The sequence below is a fragment of the Nipponia nippon genome, unplaced genomic scaffold (genome assembly GCF_047370975.1).
Source record: "Nipponia nippon isolate SJK-2023a ecotype South Korea unplaced genomic scaffold, ASM4737097v1 scaffold_10, whole genome shotgun sequence".
NCBI classification, from domain to species: domain Eukaryota; kingdom Metazoa; phylum Chordata; class Aves; order Pelecaniformes; family Threskiornithidae; genus Nipponia; species Nipponia nippon.
This window is the reverse complement of record NW_028262291.1, coordinates 20,106,563-20,129,404: the sequence shown is the minus strand read 5'-3', so window position 1 is coordinate 20,129,404 and position 22,842 is coordinate 20,106,563. Positions and strand designations below refer to the sequence as shown.

The 22,842-nt window shown below is 41.5% G+C and overlaps 1 protein-coding gene across 19 annotated transcripts in view; it reads left to right on the top strand.

The window, feature by feature from the left end:
* The window catches only part of TSPAN4 (tetraspanin 4), a 443,271-nt gene that overhangs the window by 183,162 nt on the left and 237,267 nt on the right, over positions 1–22,842 (top strand). The window contains exon 1 of one of the 19 annotated variants that reach the window (XM_087745836.1): positions 3,429–3,447. The exons of the other annotated variants lie outside the window; for them this stretch is intronic. The gene's annotated coding sequence lies outside the window, so the exon portion shown is untranslated. Of the gene's footprint in view, positions 1–3,428; positions 3,448–22,842 lie in introns of those variants that run through there. 19 annotated transcript variants of the gene reach the window in all.

The following is a 22,842-nucleotide window of genomic DNA, read 5'->3' as shown; positions in this document are numbered from 1 at the left end:
ACTGAAATGGACCACTTGTTCACCCTTCTAGTATCAAGATGTACATCACACTGCTGGTTTTCAGAATGAGGGGAGAGATGAGGGGCAAAGGAAGTGTTTTCCTTGTAGGTGTCCCTATGGGAAAGAGCTGCTATGAATGCCTTTGGTCTTCCCTGGTACTTTCCACAGGCATCTTGGTTACACAGTACTTCTCAAAACATTTCTAAGTCAAATCAATCTTTTTTGTAACAGCTTTGACCTCACTCTTATTTATATATATGACCAGCTGTTCTCAAGATAAGTGATACAAAAGAGGTAAGGAAAGGAGAGAAAGAGCAAAGGGAGGGAGCAACTACGTTTCTGTCTCTTCTACCACTGAGAAAGGAGAAAAAAGGGAGAGGAGGAGGACATGGCTGTAGTTGTTTTCCTCCTCCCATTACTCCATTGTGCAGCAAATAACCTGAAGGACTGTTTGTACTTCCCCCACTAACTAAGCTGCTACTGGAGATGATGATAGCTGGCAGGAATATTCAGTCATGACCACAGCTGGCAATATTTCTCTCCTTCCCGTTGCAGGGAGTGGAATGGTCCATAGCTGTGCAGGGTCCTGCAGATGCTGTCGGGGGGGCGGGGCAGGCGAGTGATAAGGGCCCTTGCCAGCCATTATATTCTTGGAGCTGTACAGGCATGGGATTATCTTGATGCTTTTCAAATGTTTCTCTTATCATACTCTCATCAGACACGTACGTCATGCTTCCAATTTAAGAAATACGGTTGGTAGTGCATGGTCTCTAATCCATATTACAGAACCATGTTCCTCCTCCATTTTGTATCCTTGGAGAACGTACCTTGGAAGAAAGGTTTCCTCCTACAGAAGTTTCATACAAGTTTGGTAAGGGCATTAGTATGTACACTGATAATTCTTAAGATTAGAGCCATCCATTCATGACGGTCATCTTAGCAGTTGAGGAGAACGAGCATCACTAGAAGTCCACAAATGTGCAGGCAGCTTCAAAAAATGTCAGTTACTCTTTGTGGATGGTGAAATTGACCTCCAGAGAGCTATGTGCTGCCCAAGATAATTTCTGGTATCCAAACTATCCTACCCTATTCCCAAAGTGTAAGAAAAGGAAATAGGATTATCCTGACTTTACAGATTAGATTGGAAGCAGAGTAAGTGTCAGTTAAATGATTTACCCAAAATTAGAGAAGTGGCTTGTGTCAGAGCCAGGGTTTGAATCATAATCATCTGAATCTCCGACTGGTGCTTTAGCCTCCAAAGTAAACTGTTCTTATGGAGGAGAAAAGCCTGCAGTCAGTCACAGTTGCAGCTTTGGGGAAGTGACTGGCCAGAAAAATGAGTGCTAGCCAAATGTTTTTCATTTTTGTGTTTGTGTGAGAGAAGCTGTGTGTGCTCTAATTTGGTAAAAATTCAATTTCATCTCTTAATTAGAAGTTGTTGTTATCTAAAAACTTTGCAGCACTCCCACTTTTCTCCTGACAGCTTGGGCTGTGTGGCACAGACAAGCTAGGATGGCTTTAAATGTCAAAATATGCTTTTCATTCTTGTGTGTGTGTATATATATCAACGCATTATCAAGTAAAATAAAACCCTGCAGTGTGACAGGCTATGTTTCTTTAATTGTCATCAGTCTTTAAATGAATTTATGGCTGTCAAGAGAAATTTGCACTTCTAGAAACATTGGAAACCTTGAATCATCTAGGCTGAAAAGGCATCCAGGCCTTGCTCTGCATACCTCTTGCTGGAACATTGCTGGAGATGGCTGAGCTGATTTGAATATATTTGGTTTTGAATGCTTTCTCTCGCTTTGCTAATTACATACCAGGCTGTATTTCATGCAGAATTCTGACCATTTTCCTCGGCTTTATCAGCGACTTTTATTGTTTGTGGGAATAAAGAAGTGGGAAGCTTGTCTCCTGAGAAAGCTGGTTCTTCACGTTTTCCTGCTGAGTGGCCCCTGCTGCTGTGATGTTTGTGGAGTAAGAAGGCTGTGCACTCTAGAAAGTTAGAGAAGGTTTGTGTTCCCTTTTCAGAGGTGGACGTGAGATAGCAGTAGGCTGGACCTGGGAATGTTAGCTAAATTGTCTTTAACCTGGACCAGCTTAGCAGAAGTTGAAGGTGCACTGGCTTCTCTAAGAGGCCACTCCCAGGTCCTTTTCCACCAGACAGCTTTCCAGCCACTCTTTGTTGTGACTCAAGTGCGGGATCTGGCACTTGGCCTTGTTGAACCTCCTCCAATTGGCCTCAGCCCATCGATCCAGCCTGTCCAGATCCCTCTGTAAAACCTTTCTACTCTCTAGCAGATCAACACTCCCGGCCAACTTGGTGTCGTCTGCAAACTTACTGAGGGGGCACTCGATCCCCTTGTCCAGGTCATTGATAAAGATATTGAACAGAACTGGCCCCAATACTGAGCCCTGGGGAACACCACTTGTGACAGGCTCCCAACTGGATTTAATGCCGTTAATGCCACAACTCTCTGGGCCTGGCCATCCAGCCAGTTTTTTACGCTGCAAAGAGTACGCCTATCCAAGCCATGAGCAGCCACTTTCTCCAGGAGAATGCTGTGGGAAAAGGTGTCAAAGGCTTTACTAAAGTCCAGGTAGACAACATCCACAGCCTTTCCCTCATCTGCTAAGTGGGTCAGGTGACACAGTTTGTTTCAAAATGGCACTTTTTTACTACTAAAAATAACCTCCTGTAGTAAAAACAAGAGTCCAAGCCCCAGACATGCTCAGGAATGCTTCTCTGAAAGGAAACATGATTCAAGCCTTGCTGTTGCCCCTTGCAGGTTTTCAGGCCCTTTCTCTGTTTTGCGTGATACATGTGGGTGTATCTAAGGCCTATGGTTAGGAAAACTTCCTGCACTTGAAGAAAACCAGGTTCCTGGAAACTCAGATGAAAGACACCAGACAGGCCGGCTGCAGTGGGACCATGCTTCCCTGAGGGAGGGGAGCCAGCCACCTGAATGTGAGCTGGCAGCATGCCCAGGTAGCCAAGAAGGACAATAGCATCCTGGCTTGTATCAGAAATAGTGTGGCCTTCATAAAAGGTGATGGCCTTTGGTGTCTCTCACTCTCTGCGTTAGGCGGGAAGGCATTGACTCCCCTGCCCTACCCTGAGGTACAAGCTGTAGCTGTTTACAGCTGTAGGACACAACAAAGGATGTAATTGCAATTATTCTCAAACAGCTGGAAATGCAGTATTTGATACACAAATTCAAACTGGGGACTGGGTCCAAGTGGCCATAACTTTTAAGTGCTTTTCACATCAGTGTAGATATTCAGGTGAACAAAACTTAAACATATATTCAGACCTGTGAAATTTTCTTATGTGGCATATTGTTTACTTTTGATGTCTTAAAGTTCTTTTTATTTTTCCTCCGTCCTTTTACAGAGGTTTGCATAGAACGTATTGCAAGGCATAAGCAAGCAGCGGAAGCAGAGGTGAATATTTTCCCTTCCCTTTAACAATGTATGCCTTTCTAGCTCTGTCTTGATTTTGATATTTTCTTTTCCTCATTGTTGCTTGTTTGGGATAATGCATAGTTATCAGAACCCTCTCTACTGTGGTATGCCAGGATGGTGGAAAGGTATCTCCTCAAAAACTTTCACAAAGGCAGCCCAGCATCTGAAAATTGATGCTTCCCATATAGTAAGAGCAGCAGGTTACATGAAATCTTGTCTTACCAAAGCATGACTGTGTTAACTAGGTATCTGTAAATATTTCAGATTAATTTATGGGGAAAGCTTGGATTTTCATGAATTGTAGTTTAAAAAAAAAAAAAAGAAAGAAAAAAGTATGGATCGGCTGTTGCCAATTCTGAGAACGTAGTGGGATAACCATAGTCATATGGCTGCTAATGTCTCTGACCATAGAATGAAGAGCCTATTTCCAGGCTTAATACTGTGTTGTGAAAGATCTTTGCAAGTTAGGAATCTTAAAACTGGTTGTATTATTAGGCTTTGTAGTATTGTGTTATGTGTGTGTTAGGCAGGCTAAAGAGATGTATGCACATCAGCTATGGATATATTATTACAAAGTTGCTACTAGGAGCCACTGAAGAATGTGAGAAGGGGAACAAGGGAATAAATAGAGGCAAATTGAAACAAAGATGACTCGTCTGATGCCTTAAACATGAATGTCACCGATAATTTCTAGCTAAGCAGGAATCAACAACTGCTGTTCCAGTTAGCTTTCCTCCTTCCTTTTAAAATACTTAATTTTAAGTTTTGTTTACTATGCAGGAGCATCCTTTTGTGTGCTGCATAGACCTAAAGTCATACGTTGTCATTTAAGAGTTCCCAGCAGGGATACTGGAGGTGCCAACCTTGACACTAATTTTTTTACTGTGATTAACAACGCTCAGACTCTGGAAGCCTTAAAACTCTGTGGCCTGCTTCTCAGCTCGATCTCTGGGTTGAGAGACACTGTTCAAATGGCACTTGCAGGTAGGAAATTACAGACAGACAGCAACAGGGGCTCCGGCGTCACCTCGAGTTCCACTTAAATGCCTGGTCTTTTTTTGCAGCAGATGTATCACATTAGTCAGGGATTGTTGTATTTTCTGTCTTTTGGTTTCCCCAAATTAATTTACCTGGTTAGATACTCTCTTGCCTTGAGAGGAAATCTGTGAATTGAATGCCACAAATAGAATTGCCTTTTTCTTGTGCTGCCCTTCTGGATGCAGATGGGTGCCCTCTGTACGCTCACAGCAGCAGCAGCCAGACAAACTGGTAGGTCACAAAACTTTCCTTCTGCCTAAAATGACAAAGGAGAGACTAGTTCTGATTAAAATGCAGCCAGAGCCTCTAATACTGTAGTATTAATAGCGATGCTGGCCTTGACAAAAATAGCTGTTAAATGGGGAGTAAAAAGCTTTCCATGTTTGCCAAAGTGGTAATGAAAATGGTGGAGCTGTCATAAATACGATGTTCTTAGCTAAAATGATTATGGCTTAACAATTTTCCAATGCATTGCATTGGGTTATTTCCAGCATAGTCAGATCTTAGTGCTGTAAAGGTTTAATAGAAAATCTTGACAGTGAGTCTTTATCTGTGCCAGAGGAAAAGGTGTTTATGAAGTCCATTCACATTCTTTACTCACCGCCTTGACGTTGCTCCCATGCTCATTTGTTGTCATCTTTATATGTGTCTAACTCTCTGAAGAAACACTTGATCCAGCATATGGCTGTGGATTGCTAAGTTTGGTTGCTGGTGTGATGCAAACTACATGAGCCTAACGATCCTTATAGCCTTCAAATGCACAGGCTGACTCCTCAGCAGGGATAAATCCGTGGCATTCCACACAAGTGCCTGGAGCTGTGCCGATCTACAGTGCTTGAAGACTGAGCACAATGATGCATCTTCGATGCAAATTGCTACTTTCAGGAAAAACTAGTGTTTACAAGGAATCAAGCATGCATGGGTTAATGCTGAACTGTGAAGCAGGGCCAGAAGTTACATTTGACAGATCTTTGTTAGATGCCAAGGAACTCAGGGAAAATTTAAATACCAGCCTCTGTGATAGTGATAGAACAATAGTATTCGAGAAAGTGCACAGAAGTATTTTATTCCAAATCGCAAAATGACTAATGCTGTTCACTTATGATCCACGCAGTGGGAAAGTGTGTTCACCTCTGTGGCTGTGATTTCAGTTTGTAGCAGAAATTTGGCTCAGTAGCAGAAACTTTAACATTGGATGGCTTCAGCTTTCATTAATTGCTGATTGTTTCTTATTTCTCCAGAACGGGGGCTGAACATTCCTTGGCATGTTTTCACTGATCCCTAATGGGCTTTGTAAGTGGAGGAGAAACATGCGTGTTTGGAAGTTCGGCTGGCCTGCAGGAATATTACTTTCTTTTCATTTTTGTGTATTCTGAAGTAAAAGGAGAAGAATAGTTTCACCTGAGGCCAAGAACTGCACAGAGCCTAAGGTGGCATTATGATCTTTGTAACTGTAGAGAGCATGTTGCTGAGTATGCAGGACACCCCAGAAATAGTGGACTGCTAATACTTGATAGAGGTTGTTTATTTATCTTATACTAAAGAGAGCAATTTGGTCTAGAGGAGCATTCCCGTTTGCAGTCAGTCAGTGTACCAGGAAATAGCCTGCTTTTTATCTTTTGAGTGTCTCGGTTGAGGAAAAAATGCAGCATAGCCTTGCTAGCCTCATCAGACAGCAATAGAGAGCCCCCTCTTTCTCACCTCTTGTTTTGCAGGGTTGTGTATGAGATGGGGCTATTCAGTTGCTTAGTTAAGTACATGCTGAAATCCCTTTCTGAATCCATAGCCTTTTGGGTAGATTACTTTTATGAAGAAATAATAATAGTCATAATAAAGTATTTTTTGCACTCCTGTGAAAATTATGTATTTTTTGCAGAGAAGGTGTATGACTGCACAAGCTAAAGAAATTGGATGTGTATTTTACTGCCTTTTAGTGGCTTTCCAAAGCTTTTAAGTAAGCCAGGTACGTAATGCTTTTGGAATCCCTATGTTAGTTATAGTGTTTACTACTAACACCTTAGTGATTGTGTTTTGGTAGCTTTGGTGGTCTAAAGACATATGTGAGGGAAGATTTACAGGGAGGGGTGTTATGTTTTAGTAAATCAGCTGATCCACCTAGGGAGAACCTGTAAACTTCAGGGAAAAAAAATTCGTGGAGAGTAATTGTGATATGTGCACTCTCAGAAATTGTCTCCTAAGAACACTTTGATGCAGGTGGCAAACACTTGGAAGGCAAGAGCATGTACATACATACATGTCAGAATAAATAGCGTTTAAGCTGCTGTTTTGCTGGTAGCTACAGTGTATGTCTAGGTAAGGCTGTCATGCCCTGTAACCGTGTGGTGTGCCTGCAGTGATATTAACCTTTAGATACTCCTTCCAATATCTGCCCTCTCCCACTAGCTGCCCTTTTCCAGGGACCTGGTGTCTTCACATAGCAGCTTCCCATCTGATCACCTAAACTGATGGCTGTTGGATCTGTCTTGAATCCTACCTCCAGGTGATCAGACTTTTGCAGAGTCCTGCTGAATATTGCATATGTCTCTCAGATTTCTTTCTTGGGTAGTAAGTGTTACATTGTGTGCTGCTGAGAAACTGGTGGGATCCAACCTATGTCCTTGGAGAGATACCCTTTCCAGATTTGATCCATCAGATAAAAGATGTCCTGCTGTGATTAATCAAGGCTCAGCTGTCTCCTTTGATCACAGGTTCAGTTATTGATCCCTATGTCAAAGCTGTACATAAACCATTTAGCTTTCCCAGATAAGAGCATCTTGTACCAGCTACCGTTCTGGTACCCTTTGGTCAGAACTGAGGGTGTTAGCTGCCCTGTTCTAGAAGGATAGCTGATAAGCCACAAAAAAGTGGCAGCTTTGAGCTAACCCAGTAACAGCTGTCCTCAGTCTCCTAGCCTACTCTGAAAAATACTGAGCTAACTGCATGCTACTGTACTTACTGTACACACTGGATATGGTTAGGACTCCCAGATGTGTGGCAGCCCTGGGCAGATACGAAATATTTATCTGGGGAGCAGCTGAAGTATGGAAATGCTACGCTGAATCAATGGCCGAGTCTCATGTTTTAGCATAGCCACTGTGACTTATAAAAGGAGACTTTATGGTAAGGAAGGCACCTCTTACAAGTCATACAAGCTAAATAGCATTTTTCACATGCACTGTTCAAAACGGAATTACCTGAGGAAGAAGAGTAATTTTTGTTTGTTTGTTTGTTTTCTGTTGAATGTTGCATGTGTGATTCCATTTAGAAAAGTTAAAATGCTGAACATTTATGTTACTGTCTTGTTGTGATTATATTTGGTCCTCCATTTCCTCCCAATTTGCGTTCTAAGGAACCAGAGTAGGACCAGTTACATGAATGTAGTAACACAGGAAATTATTTTTTTTCGGTAGGTGCTGTGACATTCCTTATTTGTATATATATTTTTACAGAGGTTGCTGACATTTTAGCTCTTGATGTAGGACAGTGAAGTAAAGAGAGGGGATAAGGGAAGAAATGAAGAGTGAAAAACCAAGCTGTGATCTAAGAAAGAATTTAGAAAGAGTGCTACAAGAATTTCTGAAAAGAAACCCCTGATTTGATGCATTTTGCATTATCTGACAAATAACATATAACAATAAAAGAAGCCAAAATTAAAGGTAAACACATGGGAGGTGGGCTTCAGTACTGAATTTAAAATGCTGGCATTTTCTGTCCCTGATTTGACATTTTATTGTTGCAGGGAATTTGGTGTTTCTGTTGCAAGTAGAATTAAGCTTTCCTGCTAACATATGCAACAGCACCACACACACCCCCTCAGATTTCATTGATGGACGATTCTTTTGTACACAAAAATGAGTGCCCTTAATATTACAGGCACATTCAGTTTCAATAGTTGCACCTCTTTTTGGCAACACATTCAGATAATTTATATATTAAATAGCTGTGTTGCAAGGTCTTGAGTTAATGAGGGAAGGCAGTTCTGAGTCAGAGCAATATTAGCACAGTATCCTTTTTCAACAGTAGCTCAGAGCAAATGCTTTAGGAAATGGTAAAAGAAATAAGACATACAGTGATAATTCTTGAGTGTCCTGACTGTACTTAGAAGCCATTGAGCAACATGGCTGCATCAGTGCAAGCCCTAAGCAGAGGCTGAGAGATCTACTAAGAGAACTACTTCCAGTTTTCCTCTTTGAAACAGGAGTAAGTGCAAATGTCACAACTTGAGCTTTTCCTTGTTTGCAGTCTGGATTTGCATCAGTTCAGGTGGATTGGTTCTTGGCCTCTGCCTCCTAAGTGGGGTTGATTCTGATGATATTTACATCTCACCCCTGTGAAGTGGGTAAGACTTCTTAGGGTGCTGGGCATAATGTTGCAATGACGTGAACACAAGCCTGCAGTTAGCAACTGTCCTGCACTGTGATTGCAAACCTGGCTCTTGATGTACAGGTGTTTGTGTCTCTCATGCATGTGCACTTTGGATGGATAGTGATGATAACTATTTATGAGTACTAGCACTTGTGGCTGCTGAAGAAGAGGAAAGAAACACATGTTTGTGGGTATCTTTTCGTGTTTGGTTTCTGTCTGCATGCAAGTGCAAAAGGTTTATGAGGCAGTTAGCTTGGGATCTAAGCTAGAAATACATCTGCTTTTTAGGAATCTCTTCCTTTCCCCTCCTTCCTGTGCAATCTCCCCAGAGTGGTGCTAGAAAGGGGCAGCAATTATATCAGCTCTCAGGTCAGGCCCCTCACTTTTTGTTTAAGCAGGATCCACAGCCTGGCTGTACTTCTTGAAGAGTAACAGAAAGACCTGGAGATGCCTCTGAGTTTCTGCATTATAACTGCTATTTAAAATAATTTGATATTCTCCCTGAAAAATGAAACTATAAAATTGATGAATTGGTTTCAGATTCTTTTTTTTGTTGGTCTTCAGTTGCATGGACTGTTTAATACCAATGATTGATAGTTTTGTTACAGCTCTTCTCCTATAAGCATATAGGATCTTTATGAAACAGTGATTTGCGATTTCTTCATTATACCTGAAAATGTCTTAAAAGATGCCTTGCATAGTGCTGTTTCTCAAAAGTGAGATGAGTAGTGTGGATTTTCTGGGAGAACAAAAACTTTAAAACTTATTGGAATTTGACACTCTGCTACTTTTTTCATTTGGTTCCTCTCCTTCCTCCTTTCTTATATATTAAAGCCTCTTTGGTAATTGTCATGGTGACTGCTACATTACTTTTGGTGATTTCTTCTTTTTATACCTAAAAACTGTTTGTGTGCATTGTGTAGGTTTTTTTTTCTTTTTCTTTTTGACCATTGATCCTAAGCCACTTCCATATGGCATAAAATCGAGGACAGAAGTTTTTAAAAGCAATTGTGTAAATAAATATTTTAAACTCTTCATTTTGAAACAAATCAGCAAATGTCGAGGCCCTCACAGATGACCTCATATTGCTGCTCCCAGTTTTAGACACTCCTCTGACCATCCCTGAGCATCACTGTATGGACCAGTGAGTTCAGCTGGGAGAATGGTCAATGATTTCCTATCTGGTGTTGGCAGTCTCCAAGGGAGCCTGGTTAAAAATTCATGGAGGTTATCTTGGCTCTTCACCTTCTGGTTTTCAAAAAGTTTGAAGCTTGCTGAATAAGGTATTAAAAGCAGAAAGTATTATCAGACAGTCTCAGGTTTGTATTAGTGTAGGGGTTTTTTTTCCCCTTTGAATTCGATTTGGTGGTAGGCAAGGAGAACCTTAAATATTCTGCTGGAAAGGAATGAGTTTCATACCAGTCTTTTACACTTCCTCTTATTTGTGAGAGCCAATAATTTGAGGCACTGTCTGTTCTTGAACTGGTAATAATGTAATGGGTAGGAAACATGCTTCCTAATTCTTAGGTGAAAAGTGATAGAAACTGTGAAGCTACTTGCATAGCGTTTTTGTTAGTTAGACTTACTCTCTCCTGGCTTTTTGTAGCTGATGTGGTTTCTGGTGTCTTACTGCAAATGAAAGGGGCTTCTGGAGAGTCAGCTCATTGCAGAAATAGCAGAAGGCTGTTCACTGAGAATAATCTCTCATAGAGAGACAAATTCACAGCAACAGCATTTCTTCTGCTTTGTTTCCCACAGCACTAGGCTAAAGTGGCTCAGCCTTCCGGACATTACAAGCTTGTATTGCTCCTTTATTTGTTTAACACCTTTTCTGAGCTTTAGGTCATTGATGTCAGATCTGGCCCACTTAGGGTATGTTTCATGTTCTTCTACATGCTCTAGTTGTAGCTTTCTCATTCCCCAAGGCATCTCCTTCATTGCTGTTTTCCTCATGCTCCCTCTACACTTTCTTAATAGACTCTCTGTGCATATGAAACCGTACAAGGTCCTGCTTCAAAGGGCCAGATCCTTCAGAGCTGCAGAATCAGTCTGTGTGATGCTAGAGGTACTCAGTTCTGAGTGAGCTGAGAAATATTACTGTAATTATTCTGTTACTTTTTCATTAAATGGAGTATCTCCAGAATGCCAGTTGCCGCAGCTTTGGATATATCTGGTCAAGAATTTGACTTTAAGTTACATGTAGCATTAAGGTTACTCTAGGTGTACGTGGGTACTATAGGTTCCATTGCAGCTGCTCTTTGAAGGGACCTAATAGGGGTTGATGCCCCTAAAACTCACTAGGAAGCTTGGTAGCTTATGGTATCTGCTCCTTAACGGTGGTCGTTACTGTTTTCCTATGCACTTGGCAGTCTCACCCTTTGCACACTATTTCTTTCATCATCCTCAAAACTCTAGATGGCAGGGACCCTTTTTTAATATAAGATGTGATACTGTTGAGCTGTTAATTCTTACCTAAGCCTCCACATGCTTCCATAGGTTAAAACTAATAATTGACTGTTGTCAGTAGTTCTGTCAGTTTTGTATCGTGCCTCTTGTGTTTTAACCACATATTTCTGAGAAACGTCTACAGTTATTTTTCATTGTCTAAAGCAACACATGAGCACGTTAAGTCAGTGAGTCTGCGGGTTCTTAGGTGTTTGGACCCCTTATGTATGCCCAGCTATGCACTTGCTTGTGGGCTGTTCTCTGCCAAAGTGCTTGTATATTGTGTCGATTATAGTTGATTATGCAAAAATCCAATTAGTTCTTTATTTATTCCTCCACAGTAAGACTAGATTGTGCTTTTTATTTCTGAAGTACACTCGTAGAATCCTGTACGTTCAAGACAGCACAGTTGTAAAAGTTTCTAGTGGTCAGTATTCTCTATATAATCTTGAAAAGTTAGTTCAGGTGCCTAGCTCTGATTTGTTACTAATTATTTATTAAAGACAATTCCATATTTGGGGGTGTTGGTTGATGAGAAGCTCAATGTGGCCCAGCAATGTGCTCTCGCAGCACAGAAGGCCGACTGTATCCTGGGCCGCATCAAAAGAAGTGTGGCCAGCAGGTCGAGGGAGGTGATTCCGCCCTTCTACTCTGCTCTGGTGAGACCCCACCTGGAGTATTGCATTCAGCTCTGGGGCTCCCAATGTAAGAAGGACATGGACCTGTTGGAGTGAGTCCAGAGGAGGGCCACAAAGATGATCAGAGGGCTGGAGCACGTCTCCTGTGAAAACAAGCTGAGAGAGTTGGGATTGTTCAGCCTGGAGAAGAGAAGGCTGCAGGGATACCTTATTGTGGCTTTTCAATACTTGAAGGGGGCCTACAAGAAGGCTGGAGAGGGACTTTTTAAAAGGGCCTGTAGCGACAGAACAAGGGGTAATGGCTTTAAACTGAAAGACGGTACATTTAGATTAGGTATAAGGAGCAAATTCTTCACTATGAGGGTGGTGAGGCAGTGGAACAGGTTGCCCAGAGAAATTGTGGATACCCCCTCCCTGGAAGCATTCAAGGCCAGGCTGGACGGGGCTTTGAGTGACCTGAGCTAGTGGAAGGTGTCCCTGCCCATGGCAGGGGGGTTGGAACCAGATGATCTTTAAGGTCCCTTCCAACCCAAACCATTCTATGATTCCATGATGTTTCTATATAAAAAGCCAGTGTTGTCTGTTTTCTCAATTTTTTTGGGGTTGCCTTAGCCGTGTGATTTTCCTTAAAACATGTAATGATTTCGTTCAACATGTAGTGATTTTTATTTGTGCCTGCAGTCTGTCAGTTAGCTGAAGATGTTATTACAGATTTGTTAAATGCAGGCTGGGGTTGGTGGTGTACAAGACAAACCACATAGACAGTCATTGCTCTGAGCTAATCTTATCTCCCGGAGCAAAGCATTTCTGAGGAATTTCTAATTTTGACAACTGGGATCAAATGTCTGACTTCTGAGGGCTGACAATAATGCCAGGGGCTGAGCTGCTTTGTCCTGTTGATAGCAACTGTGCAGTTTAAAAACCACACTAAATGCCAGGGAACCATGCATCTTAGCTGGTTAGGTTCAGGGTGTGTGTGTGTTTAGGGTAAGGCATTAGCTTTACAAGTCTTTATGGGGCAGAAATGCTGCGGCTGCTTGGGGGTAAAAATAGTTCTGGGTTTTCAATGGCTGCATTCCATGGCTGGAGCCTGAAATCGTGAATCAGGGCTCAGCTCTCAGTCTGTGTGAGACCAACTGCGAGAGCTCTGCAGACAGACACAGGAGGGGAGCAGCTAGCCGAGATGAGTCCGAGCCCAGCACCGCTGATACTCTGGGAGGGACCTGTGTTGCTTGTACACTCTCAGCAAGGTATCGTACATTAATATTTTGATTTCCAGTAGGAGTGTAGTTACTTGAGTGTGAATAATTAAAAATCTACTGAACTGTGCAAAATTTCCTGCAAAACCAAAGGTGACTTTTAAAAAATGTCTGTTCTGCGTGAATTCAGCTTCACAGAGACTTGTAGCTTCACACCTTACAAGCTTCCAGAGACCCGGGATGAGATATTGTGATTGGAAGGGCGTGCTGCTCATTCCCACCTGAACACTGTTTTGTGCGAGTGTTTGTCCTTGATTTTTGCATGGCAGTTATTTTCCAGAAATTTTCTAGCCTGGAAGTTCCCGAGAATTTAGATAAATAAATAGTAGTCTTTTGAAGCCTTCCTGCAATAGTGCTTTTTTAAAATGGTGCCTAAAACATGGATGCTTATCTCAAAGATTTCTCTAAAGCTTCAAACTCTTGTCAGTGTTGCAGCATGAGATCTATGCAGGTTTAAATCCCGTTTTGACAGAGTTCAGATGATTATTCTCAGTAGTTTAAAATGTGGCACAATTTCGTGAAAGAGTGAATTTTGTACTTACAGTCAGGACTTTTTGTTGAAAGTGTTGCTAGGGTTGCTACCGACGTTTTTGTGACCAACATTACCTTTGAAAGCAGCAAACAAAAACATTTTTGTTTGGTGTTTTTTTTTTTTTTTTGTCCCTGAGACATTTCAAATACATATCCTCCAGGCCATTGCTGGTAGGACCTTGAGAAATTGATGTTCGTGCAGTTTTTGGCATGCCCCGTGAGTTGAATAACTGTATGATCCTCCTTGCAGAGTGAGTTGCTAGATTTCGCGTTGCCAGAAGTACCTGCGCCAGCCGTGTGTGCAGATTGTCTGTTCCGTTAGTGCCCAGGGCAAAACTATGTAAATCCACACATGGTAACCTCGCAGCCAGCCACAGCGTTCAAGTGCATTAGTCTGTTTTCTTTCTAGGCCCTCGGATGCAGCCACACACGCTTTTCTGACACTCTCAGTGGATCTACTTGAGCTGATCTGCTCTGTGCTACCCCTGTGTGCCTGGCGCAGCTGCAGGCGCCTGCCCTTTGCTTTGCTGGCACTTTACACGTAACACGGGCACCTACAGCTGTGCTGTCCCCAGGTACTGCTGGATGGCCTTGTGTTAGAAGAGCTTGATAGCTTAGAATGGCGCTGTGTACCAGCGATCCTGCTTTAGCAAACCAACTGCCAAAGCTATTTGCACCTAATTTTTTTTCTCTTCTAGTGCGCTGGCACAGCTTACTTCCCTGAACGCTGATATTCAGAGTAGAGGATACTGTTTTCTCATGGAGCTCCCACATTGTGAGGCTGATCTGTAGCAGATAACCAAAGTGAATTTGGGAAATCTCACATGGAAAAAACACTTTGTAAAGTGAGAAGCATATTGCTCTAAGATGAGGAGTAAAACTGTAGAAGTCAAAATAGTTCCATACCATAAGTTAAGTTAGGGAGGTGTTAGGTAGAGTTATAGGATGATTAGCAAACATCAGGAATTTTTACATCTATATTGTTGTATTTTACTTGAGACCTCTTAGTGTGTAAGGCACTGGGCTTGGGTGCAGGACTTGGATTTTATTTCAGCTTTGCTGATGGAATTGAGTCGCCTAGTTTTCTTGCTTTTTGGTTCCCAATCTGTATAACGAGGATGATTTTACAGCAGAGGTGTTATGGGAACAAAATCTATTTATCATGAATGTAAGTGCTAATGTGACCTTTACCCCTTCAGAGCTGCCAAACTAACTGCCAATGCACCATTCCTGGGAGGGCCATCCCACTTCTGAAACAAGAGTTTTGTGTTCTTCTCACTATGCCATTTTACAGAGGGTGAATATGGACCACAGATAGTTTAAAGGATATTCCAAGTGTTGTATAAAGTCTGAGGACAAGAATAGATGCTGTAATCCTGCCTACCCATGTCCTATGTGCTGGCTTCACTGCATGTTCCCCTTTTGGGAGGTTCAGTAAGAGTTTGAAGTATGTTGCAGGACATTAGGTTAGTCATCAGCACTGCACAAAAATAGCTGAATGGGTATTTTAAAGAAGTGACATGGCAAAACTGTTGGTGTAATTGTACCGATAGCAGAGCTGCCTAAAATAACAAGAACGTGAGAAAGTCCTTTCTAACTGCAGCACTTTATCTAATACCATTTTCACCTACTGTGAATAAAGCAATGAGAGGTATCTCAAATATTCAGTCACTGGTCCCAGATGTTACGCACCCTTTGTGTTAGGAATTACAACACTCCAAACTATCTGCCAGAGTTGTCAGCTAAGGTGAATAACTGAAGATTTGGATGTTTGCCCAAGCTGTGTGGATTTAATTATCCTGTGAAACCTCATTGGAGATAAGCTGCACCTGTGATACTAAGAGGGAACTATTTTGAAGGTAGTTCAGACCCTGATTCATAGCTCAGTTTAAAAAATACTCTTTTAGAATCTGAAAGTTTTTGCATCCCCATGTACTTTGTTACAAGTAGTGTTCAGTCCTGATCTGATTTTCTGAGGGGTCAGGAAATAGAGAAGATGCATTTGGTAGCCAAACTGATGTTGACAAACTGGAGATACAGCCTGAAAAAAGTGGATAAATGCAATCAATATATTTCACTTGAGAAATAGTCAACTGCATAAGTACAAATAGGCCTGTAAGAGAAGATCTAGGGGTTATTGTGGTTCACAAGGTGAATTTAAGTCAGGAATGCTGTGTTGCTTCAAAAAGCAAAGCCATCTTGCAATGCAAAACCAGAACATATTGCCCATGAGACCTGTGGAATGATCCATCTCTTTGGCACTCAGTATAGTCTCAGCTGGGATATAGTTCAGATTTTGGTAGCTGCAGTTGAAAGATGTGGATCAACTGGACAATTTGATATGAGTGCAGCGAGAATGATAACATCTAAAAGGAAGATTGCATGAATTGGAGTACTTTGGTAAAGAAGAGATTGCTAAAGATATTTAACAACATTTTGCAAAAGTGTAAATGGCTGCTGGAAATGGAAGGGAAGAGCTCTTCTTTGTAGGCATAGGGTAAGAAGTAACAGGCTTCAGTCACAGAATAGAAAATTCAGGTTTGTTAAGAGATGAAGTAAATGTCTGTCTGGGGTGACACAGATATGACCTGTTCTGCTGTCATCCATGTGGTCTTTTCAAGTCTCTCCCAATTCTATGATTCTATAATTCTGCATGATTATATGCTTTGAGTTGGAAACTAATGTCCTTAATCCTCTGCAGCAGACAATGTGTTCAGTGTCTCCTGGAGAACCTGTTCCTGCAACTAGGGCTGATGCTATTATAGATAATAGTAGCTGGGCAGAGGGAAGGGGTTGGGTGGATATATAATCTTTTGGCAGTCGTAAACAACATGGAGACATGAGTCAGGAATGATTGGTTATTCTCAGTTTCTCATGGTACAAAAGCTGTAGGACAACCACTTGAATTGTCAGGTGGTAAATGCAAAACAGGGAAAGACTTTTTCCCACTGTATTTTGTTAACCTGAGGAACTTAATGCTGTTAGATGTGTTTGGTGCTGAAAGCAATTAGACAATACTATGCCAGCAGATCTGTCAAAAACATTTAAACATAAATATACCAGTTCCAGCTTGGGAATTTCCTGAGACACATGTTGCTGGAGGCTGGGATTGTATACCATGGAGGCTATTGCTATGTTTGTGCCCTGTTCTTATACTCTCGGCTCTTGCAAGTGGTGTCTGTCAGAGTTTGAAGGGAGACCTGGGTCCAAAATTTATTGAAGGAGGGTTTTCTCTTTCTCCAGTCTGCAGTGCAGAGCCTGTGGAGGCATCCACATGCCTGATAATCAGCACATTTAAAATAGCCTTTTGCCTGTCAGGATCTGAGAAGAGCCCTGACCGGGATGACTGCTGTTCCCATCTGAGAAATATTCTGTCAGCACTCCCACTTCAATCCAAGAAGTGCAGTGGAACAGCTGGGGTGGAGTGGGAAGAGGCAGCAAAAATTCAGTCCCAGGCATTGGGCGTTCTCATGTCTTCGCTGGGAATTTCAGGGCATGTGCTTCCTAGATTATTTCCAGCTAGAACTCTGCTGTCAAGTCTCAAGTCTTTGCTGTTAAGGACAACTTAGGAAGCCCCATCATGAGAGACGTTTCTGAGTATGAAGCTTGGTGCGACTTATAGGAGGAATTGCAAATAGCCAAGAGGTCAGATAAAAACTGCATAAACGCTATGTGTTGATTTTTTTCTCTCACAAAATTGCCCTGTCTTTAGCAGCATGATATTATGAATGGTCCTAAAATAATTTCTGTAGCTGACATGCTGCCAGTCTGTTAGGATTATGTGTTGCAAGGACGTAACTATGTGGGACTGATATGCCAGGAGGTGGCATGCAAGCAGCAGACTCTTGGTGCTTTTCTGCCTATAAGCTTTCCTCTGCCAACGCTAAAACCACTGTGTTGACACGAGTAAGCTACGAATTTTACCTGTGATGCAAACAATTCAAAGTGTTTCCAGAAGAGGATTGAGTACAATAGCAAAGGCTGTCTGGTAAAAGAACACAAGGCCAGGAAAGGCCATAAAGAGAGCTAAGCACCTCTGGTCATGTTCAGCTTGTTACAGAATGGGGTCTGATGGGTCAACCTGCTGGAGCATGTTGTTAGAGGGAATATTCCTGGCACACTGTGCAGATTGATAACAAAATGGAAATCAGACAGAATAATGTCCACATGAGAAGTCCTTTGACCAACAAAATATAAGCCATTTTGTACCCAATAAGGTGTGACCGATATGGAAGAGTGTCTTCTAGTTCTAGAGCACAATGCCTTGATCAGTGAGCAAAAAGACTGGTGTTTAGATTTGGAAAGGTATTGTGGTACCTAGCTCTTTTACTAGGAAGCTAAAAATACCTTTACAAGTCTGGAACAAAGCTATAGGAAGCAAGAGTCCTTTGAGGGTTGGCTGCATTGTAGGGCAGTTGTACTTAGCCTAGAGTAATGGTTGGAAACCATTATTTAAAGTCAAAAAATTGTACACTTGTGAAGTCCTCCTCAAAACTTTGTTAATGTCTTTCTAGGTATTGTCTCAAGATTCTCTGCTCTGTTTCTCTAACATCAAAACTTTTAAGACAAAGCAAAAGCATCCCATAATCTACAGACCCTGAAAAAAGATTCCTTAAAATAAAATTGAAAAAAGAAAACATCACTGTTTAATTTCTTCAGCAGATTTCACTGCAGATGATTCCCAAATCATTTTATAAGTCTTCTGGATTAAAAAACAGCAACAATTTCAAAAGGGGCTGTACTTCATAGGCATGACAAAAAATTACCACACCAGGCCAAAGCATTGACCCAACTAATCTGGACGTTGGCCAATACTGCATAGCTTAGAAGCCCCTCATTTAGTGGCTGGTTTCTCTCATCTTTTAGAAATAAATTTTAAATCCTATTTAGCATAAGTGCGAATGTTCTTATGAGCTGTGTAGAAGTCCAATCCTAGTGCACATCCTGCAGAGGTCTTGGAAAGGAAAGCCCTTGGTTGTGATCAGGTGGTGTAACTATAGCCAGAACTGATGTTGTATGAGAGGAATTTTTATCCTTTGCAGAACTTAGAGCAGCCTGTGAGTTAATTAATGCTTTCTGAATTAGTACCTGTAATGGGATCTCATCATAGACTACGTGACTCAACACACCTGAACAGAACACCCTCCTGTGGCTGACCTGGCTCTCCTTGCCTGTCCCTGCCCATAGGAGCCCCGATATCCATTTTGGACCATCTATGCCAGAATGATGCTGTCTGGAACAGGATGCGCCTGATGCTGGAAAGTCCCCAGCTTGTTTTGATAGCAGCTTTGCAGTTGCTTTGTGGATTCTAAACAGCCAAAGCAGTCAGATGAGGAACTGAATAACTGACCTTTTATGTTGCTGTCATGTGCCACCTTTAAAAAAAAAACAAAAAAAATAACCCTGAAGGTTAATAAAATAAAAAAATAAATAATAAATAAATAAAGCATTTTTATGTAGTCCTTGTGGAAGTGACAAATATGCCTGCTGTCAGGGTATGCAATATATATTGGGTGTTGCATATACCTTATAATGAAGATTATAGTGGCTATTCTACTGTATTCTACTGTATTCTGAAGTCCCAACCGGAATGGGAGATTTTTCTGCAGGATGTCGTACATGGTGCACACTAATTCCTTCTGAACTTTTGATCTGCTTTGCTGAAATGGAATTTGCCTTCCTGATATAGAACTAATAACGTCAATGTGTATGTTTCAAACCTATTTGAAAGGGTTGGTATCCACAGAGAACAACTCAGTTGTAATAATATCCAAGTTGTTCTTGTGAAATACATGTCAGGTTGTTTGTTTTCTTTTTTCCTGGAGCTGTATTTAATGATGTTTTAAATACAGCAAATTTCCACTCAAAATGAAGAACAGCTTCTCTCAGTGAAACATAAGGAAATTCCTCCTTATAGTCTCTGTTTCATTACTAGGATTTCTGCAAAGTTTATTTGGAGTTGTTTGTCCCCCAAAGCTATTTTATTGATGCCTATGCCAAAACAAAAATTATTGGTCAGATGAGAGGATAAATACATATTTGTACAGTGACATATCTGCAGTGATATCATCTGCTTTATGGAGAAATGCCTTTTAGTTCATCTTGTACATCTGTATCCTTAGCAGCAGGTGCCACTGCCAGGCAATTCATCAAAGTTAATGGGATTGCCGAGAAATGCTAAAGTCTTTCTTTTTTGTTGCTGTGGGAGGTGGTGTAAAGAACTGTGTACTCTGTGGGAGGGGGAAGAGGCTATACTGACAAACAAGCTGGAAAGGTGGACTTTTCAACTCTTACTTTGTTGAGGATAAAGTGTAAAAAACCAAGAGCGTCCCCTCTACGGCTTGTGATGGGGAGCAAATGTGGGACACCTTGTCTCAGCAGGAGATGGGAGCACAAGTTCAGCGCGAAGGGGGCCATCTGGTAGGCGGGGTGGAAGACACTTGCAGGAAGGACAGGGATGGGAAGTGAATAGGGATTTTTTCCAGTTGAAATGCTGCCGACTTAGTCATGCCATCAAGCAGAGGCTGGACTTTTGCATTCTTCCCTTGGCAAGCGGCTTCAAAAGCAGTACACGCTGCTTTGCAGATCGTACTGGGCAACTGTACCAGCCTACCCTACCAAGTTTTTGGCTTTACTACCTGTAGCTGCTGGTGCCTACTAACTGGTGAGTGGCAAGAGTTGCTGAGATTTTATGTCTGTCTGAACTTTTGCCCCATGTTGGCAAGACTGGTCTGGGGACCAGTGGAAATCATGGGTTTGTGTATGTGTAGCTGGATAGTAAGCAGTCAGGTTTGGGAAGAGGGAGCCTGGACCTATATATAAACAAACCCCAGGAGCATGTGTGCTAGTGTTAAAATGACAAATGGATGAAAGGATGCTCTATGGCACAAGAGGGTGGAAATATTAGCAGAGAGCTAAGCTACAGGAAAATGGTGCAAAGCAACAAATTGCTAGCAATAGGTATTATCATCAGCAGGCATGGAAATGAGGATGGAGTGTGTAAGTATGAACGGAGGCATGCACATACACAGGCAGTCCCTTTGGTTAGAAGTATACAGTGCTCAAACCCAGGATACGTCCTAATGCTAAGGCAGAAGCAAGTTTAGGAGCTGGGAGGCTGTGTCCTTCCCTATCAACACGTAGCCACATGCGTAAGAAGCATCTGTGTTATGGAAAGGACAGCTGAGGCACCTTTTCCTTACATCAATGCTTTTGCACGCAGAAAACAGCAGCAGTGAAACATCTGAGAAGTTGAGCGTGAGCTAAATGTACTTGGTGGCCAAATGGCGATGCTGAGTAGTTCGGAGAATGCCAAGCAGGGAACTGTTTAAGCTGGACAGTAGGACAAAAGTGACCATGAGATGGTGAGGTCTCACAAGTCTTTCATGGGACAAAAAGCTCAGGCATGTATACAGTAATACAATTAAGAGCTGAGGACCTGCAGTATGATCATATTAGTAAACCACTCAGTGATTAGATTGGCCTTCACAGAAAATACGTAAATGGTATCACCTTCTGATTCTGCCACACACTCTGTGCAAGGCCATAGCTGAATTAGGAATCAATTCAGTCTCAGGGCACCGGATTTAAATCCTATAATTCAGTTTAATTGCTGTTCATAGCCAAACTTTTTCTAAATTTTGCAGTGACGCCAGTGCAATGTTCTTTTCCTTGTCCTTTGTATAACCTTTCCTGGTCCTATTTGAAATTGTGAAGTCTGGGTAATATCTATGGAAATTGTTTGGTTTACTGATTTTTTCATGCCCTAAAGTGAAAGGGCTATCAGCACAACAACCTGGACTTATGAAACAAAGATTTGAATTCTGATTTGTTCAATATCTTAGAAAAGTTGTGTTTTCATTTTCGTGGCCAAGTTCTGACTGTGTTTGAAGCACAGGATCCCCCATAGAATAAACTTTGACTTCCTCATTTCTTTGTGCTTTTAAGTAGTTTGAGGTGGTTTGATGCTTCCCTAAGAGATAACAGTCTTTGTTGTTTTCTTCAGGAGAAAGGTTTATTTCCTGAAGTGGCCTATAGCTGGGATTTTGGACCCAGGAGTCCAATCTCAAAATGTTGTTTTTCATAAGGACAAGAAGTGACTAATCACTGTTGGCTGAAGGTGGAGCATTATTTATGAAGGCTGCCTAGAGCTTCAGAGATGTTGGTCTTGTGTTGAGTAGCATTTGTTTGTGCTTGTATATACCATTCTTCCCCCAAGTTCTATTAATGACTAGATTGAACTCGAAAAAGATCAACATCTTAATGTCTTTTCAGTGAGTATCAAATATTAGCAGTGTGTCATTAAGGCAAGTAACAGCATTGTTAGTGGTAAGTTCATCCACAAGGTAGGACAGGTTTTATCCATCCACTGATAGAATCTGACCTTTACAGAAGTTCATCTTTTGAAGTGTTTTATGTGTTACAAATTCTTCTTGAGATTCTCATTGGGGTTTTTTTTTTTGTACTTTAGATTGCATGTGAATACCGACAGAGTTTGGGGAGCTTTCTTTTCCTTCTAAATGGAATCTTATGGTCAAATAAAGTAGCATAAGCAATTTGAAATGCAGGAAGCGAAATAGGGTTTGGAGATGTAAATTCAGTTCCTTGGTATAATTTAAATAAACAACTCAACCAACAGAAAGTCCTGTAATCTAGTTCACATGAGCAGATGTTTGGCAGCATTCAGCATGATGGGTTTGCAGTCTCTCCTTATTACAGAACCAGGACTGCATGCCTCACTGGCACATGCTTCTCTTTTCCCTTCATCCCAGGGAAACTAATCTTGTCAAGAAAAGAAAGTGGGAGGAGGAAATGTATCATTCTAACACAAGCTAGATACAATTCCTGTGCTCAGTGTTTGTTAGCAGAGGCTGGTCTGGGAGATGCCTTATATCTTTCAGACAGCCTATTGCAGATACGAATTTCAATGTCTGGTCTTACTTTCAGTGTAGATTTTTTTTTTTAACGTGTATGAATTATAAAGCTATTTTCTTCAACAGACTTGGATGCTAAAATGTTTGGGACTGCAGCATCTCTCCTTTGTCTGGCATATACAAGTGCCTCATTAACTGTCCAACTATAATTTCTATTTATCATAA